At 41.6% G+C, this 4,548-nt stretch overlaps 1 pseudogene; it reads right to left on the reverse strand.

Annotated features, from left to right (window-relative positions):
* Nucleotides 1-2,397: 2,397 nt before the first annotated feature.
* Nucleotides 2,398-3,353, reverse strand: LOC120765821 (tetraspanin-3-like; annotated as a pseudogene).
* Nucleotides 3,354-4,548: the final 1,195 nt, after the last annotated feature.

A 4,548-nucleotide genomic window follows, 5' to 3' on the forward strand; every position in this document is an offset into this window, starting at 1 on the left:
GGTTTAAGATGTGTTCTTCTACAGGGAAGAATATGCAAGGGAAATAATAACTACTAAAAGCCATTTCATACATTTAATGTTCAGTTAATTAATTTCATATTTATCTTTCCATTTTCTTAGTACAGTAAGAGAAGAGTGAGTCATGCATGACCTTAACTTTTAGCAGACAGGAGAACAGAGGAGGATATCCACATAATTTTCTCTCTTTAATCACCTTGAAATTAATGCTTTCTTCTTAGAGATTAAAAGTAAGAGCATTCATTTCTCTGGTCCAGAAATTGTGAAGGAAGTTGTAAGTTATAAGATTTTGGAAGAATAACTGTTGTAATGCATTAATTGGGTTTATATTTGTAATGTTCTTCTCCCTGCCCAGCAGTGCCCATTCCCCTCACTGAGATGTAACCTACTCCTGTTTCCTCCCACTGAACACTGATTGGGCGAGGCCTCTGGGTCTCACCTATGGCCCTGCCCCAGGGGGAAAATGCCACGGCAGGGGAGGGGCCAGCACCCTCTGGCATCGGCTCTCCATCGGATAGGGTCTCAAGGCTGAGCAGGACATAAGAATAAAAGCAGAACTATCCCACCAAGTCAGAGAGTCAAAACTCTTCCTTTACCTTCGGCGGCCATCTAGTCTCGTGGGGAATGCTACAGATAACAACCGCCTTAATATTAGCAAATGATAAAAAGGTACTTTACCCACTCCCTTCTTCAACAAACTCCTCCCCGGGCCTGTTGCTGTCATTTCATTTTCTCTGCATCTTTTTTTGTCATAGCAGTAATTTGCATTACCAAGCAATTATCTGCCAGGGTACTACAAAGTTCCTGTTGTGGTGCTTAACTGGACAAACTTCATACATTGCCACACCCATCTCATGTCAAAAAACATTAAAGAAATGTTTCCTTCTATTATGTTACTTGAAGTCATAACCATTTCCTTTATTTAATATGGAATATTCACTCTTTTTTTTTTTTTTTTAAGAACTTCTGGCATCTAATGAAGTAGTTTTTTTCCTTTATCTATATCAATACCTTAATTGTTTGAGGTGGGTTTGGAGGGAGGTGTTTGGCTTTTCTTGGGGATTTTTGGTTGGTGTTTTTTCTTTGATTTGTGTTGTTTCGGTTTGTTTTTTTTTTAACTGGAGAAGCTTTGCAGTATATTTCATGCTTGATCTTCACATGGTTAATAATGAACATGCAAGAACTGTCCTAATGTCTTTTTTTTTTTTTTTTTTTTTTTCTGCTCATGAAAATCAGTGCCTGGTGATTTAGGGTCTGAAATTTGTAGTAAGTTACCTGAAGTTTGGTAGACAACTTAGAACAATAATGACTGAACTGACTACTACTTCAAGTGCTAAGGGAGTTCCCAGGTGCAGTAGTTTTGTGACCCAGGCCTTTTCCTTGTTTCCAGTCCAGTAAAACCTAATGTGGTACAGTTGTAGGCCCTACTGATCCCCTACACACACTTACCAAAGGATAAAGCTGCTGGAGGTCCCAAGCCCAGGTCAGCAGAGAGGCTTAAGGCACTTTTCAAACAGACACCTATATACAAGCACGCACTGCACAGCCCAACGCAAGTAGAGAACAGCCTTTGCCAGAGCCTCTCTAAGCACCAATAGCACTGACATAAACAAGCGTATGAGTACCCCACATGCTAACTTAGTCCCTTTCAGCACATGCAGGCTGGAGAGACTGACAGAAAATGGGTAACAAGGGGATTTAGTAAGAAAGGCAGGCATACCTTAAGAAAAAGCAGCATATTGCTGGTATAATTCAAGCACACATGTGACCCCACATTGCTTTTCTGGCAAAAATAATTGACTCATTCCTTGCTCTGTCACAAAATAAATAAATGAATACAGACAGACTTTCTTGTTCCATTATTTGAGAATTGATCCTGCTCAACTCCCAAGACTGCTTTACCTCCTGCTGCACATCATCATATTAGTTACTCTGTTGCTGTCAAACCTATTTAGATCCTACCCTCATGCCACTTTAAAAACTGACCTGGATTTTCAATGAGGAGTAAGTTACTTCTCAAACCACCATATGAGAAAGAAAAATAAATATTAAACTTTATCTAAAGGGCTTCTTATAGAAAAAACAAAGCTTCCAACACAAATTTGGAAGTGGAAGAATCTGCACATTAATTGCTCTCCAAGCTTCTACTGCAGTTGAGATTCAGACCAAAAGTTCAAATCATGACCTCACAGCAAGCTGCCCTGCCCTGAGAGAGATATGCCTCTTCTTACTGCTTCCCCTGCACTCACACACAGTAATTTTGTCTGCACATGCTGAAAACCTGCCCCCAGAAGATTTTCAGATAAAGAATGCTTATTGGGGAAAAAAAAAAAAAAAAAAAAAAAAAAAAACTGTGGGAGAATGGATCTAATATCATAACATTTAAGGAAAAAACATCCAGTAGTGGTCAACTAGTTTGATTTACGTGCAATTTTTTTTTTTTTAATTGAGTTCCAATGCAACAATAAAGCAATAAAAAGCAAGTAAACATGCAGCAGGTCCAGCAAAGCAGCTAGCACCTGTAGTCCTGTGAGAAGGTATATGAGTCCAGAATACACAGTTCATGGAACAGCTGATGTCTCATGAGGATGCCATTGCTGACACCAGCCAAGAGCTCCAAGACGCTTAGCACAGCGCAAAACCAAAAAATGTACTGCATGGCAAAACACAACTGGCCTTCCAACTTCTTTAGACAACCTTCCGCAGACAGCTGCTCCACATGGCCCAAGTCTCCCCTCCAGTGAGAATGCTTCTCCTTACAGCAGCTTTCAGGGGCACAGTCTAGATGATACCAAGAGGAAGACAATGTCTTTAAGCCAGTCTGTGTGGTTGTGGACCCCACAACATGGCAGCTTCCTCTGCATCACGTCCACAGCACTGCTTCCAGGATCCTGGGAGCATGTCCAGTTGTGCTGGTGAACGAGGTAACCCATGACACTTTCCAGCTGAGAAGCAGTCCTAACACAGTAAGAATGTGCCAGAGCTGCTGAAGACAGTTCTAGGCAAAGAAGGAGCAGCAGCAAGTACATGAGAGTCCCTTGCTGATTGCGGAAACACTTAACAGAAATAGAGACAGCCAAAACTCCAGTAGGTAGCAATATAAATGCAGTTGCAAGAGCCAACCAACCAGGGAGAGACCAGTAAGACTCCTGAAATAAATTTCTATAGTTCTTGAACATCAGGATCACCAAAACTCCACCAAATGCCTGAGCTGCAGGAGTACTCCAAAAGATGAAGCCTAAGAACCTCAGCAGAGATCAAACAAAGGACCTAAGGGAGACATCCTCATAGCACCACAAAGATGGCAGAACAACCACTGCCCTAAGCCTCCTCATTCTGCTCTCTCAAGCAAACCCTACCTCTCATCGTCAACATTTATGGCTTCCACCCCACTTATCCAAGTGTAGCAGATGACACCTCCACCTAAAAACAATTTGCCAGAGAGTAACTCTGATGAGGCTCCTTAGGACAAAGACCATGCCCTGCATCAGCTTAACTGCACACTGCTGCTGCAGCTTTTTCAGCACAGCCTGCAGAAACTATTCCTAGTTGTGCCCAGCTTGTTGTAGAGGATCCCATATGCTGCTGTCATGGAAGACATTTGTACTTGAAGCAGGATAGCTGGAAGAAGGCTGCATCCCTTTCACATGCAGAAGACCTAAATGCAGAGGAATAGTCAAAGTGGTAGCCAGCACTGCTTGTTCAGATTGCTTGGACTGCCCAATTTTCCAGCAGTAGCCAGGATGGCAATAAATGTGCAAGTCAGAGCCATCAACAAATGAATGGCTTAAGCAGAGATATTCAATAAGGAATCTCCACAGGTGATACTCATCTAGACTCATTATCCTCCTCAACACCTTTATTATTCATTCAGTGCTATAAGGACCATAATGATGTTAATAATATTCTGCCCTTTTTTACTCAGCAAGACTTCTCTGTAGATAGCTTCAATTGCTCAAGACACCTGGATGAGAAATCCCTGCATTTCACACTTGTACCCCTCAGGTTGCATTACCAGTGATTTGACTGACTGCTGTAATGACCGAAGACAAGCAGCAGTAAGTGCTGTATTAACTTTTCCTTGTGTGTAAAGAAACTGAATTACACACCAGCTAAATCACTTCACAATAATAACAAAGGGAATTGATGCCACTTATCAGCATTATCAGAAGAATATTTTTGCTCAAACTTGTGGTGTGTGTGAGCCATGCAGGATTGGAAACCTGCATAAATCTTGCCACAGGTGCAAGGAAGGCAGATCCCAAGCCCAGCAGTGATTCTGTAATTATCCTGATGAGGTCTCTTAAAGTCTCTTCAGTTTCTCAAGACTTAGAACAAGACTAATGCAACATACATAAGGGAGAATACAGAGAGATGATCCTCATTTTTAGAAACATGAGCACCTGCAAACCTGACAGAAAATCAAAATAATTTGGTTCTCAGAACTCTGGAACCCTGTTAAAAGTCTCTGCAAAGCTGATGATCCCACATCTGTCAGACATTTTGCGAGAACCTATTGCTGATACAAAC

The sequence above is a fragment of the Hirundo rustica genome, chromosome Z (genome assembly GCF_015227805.2).
Source record: "Hirundo rustica isolate bHirRus1 chromosome Z, bHirRus1.pri.v3, whole genome shotgun sequence".
NCBI classification, from domain to species: Eukaryota; Metazoa; Chordata; class Aves; order Passeriformes; family Hirundinidae; genus Hirundo; species Hirundo rustica.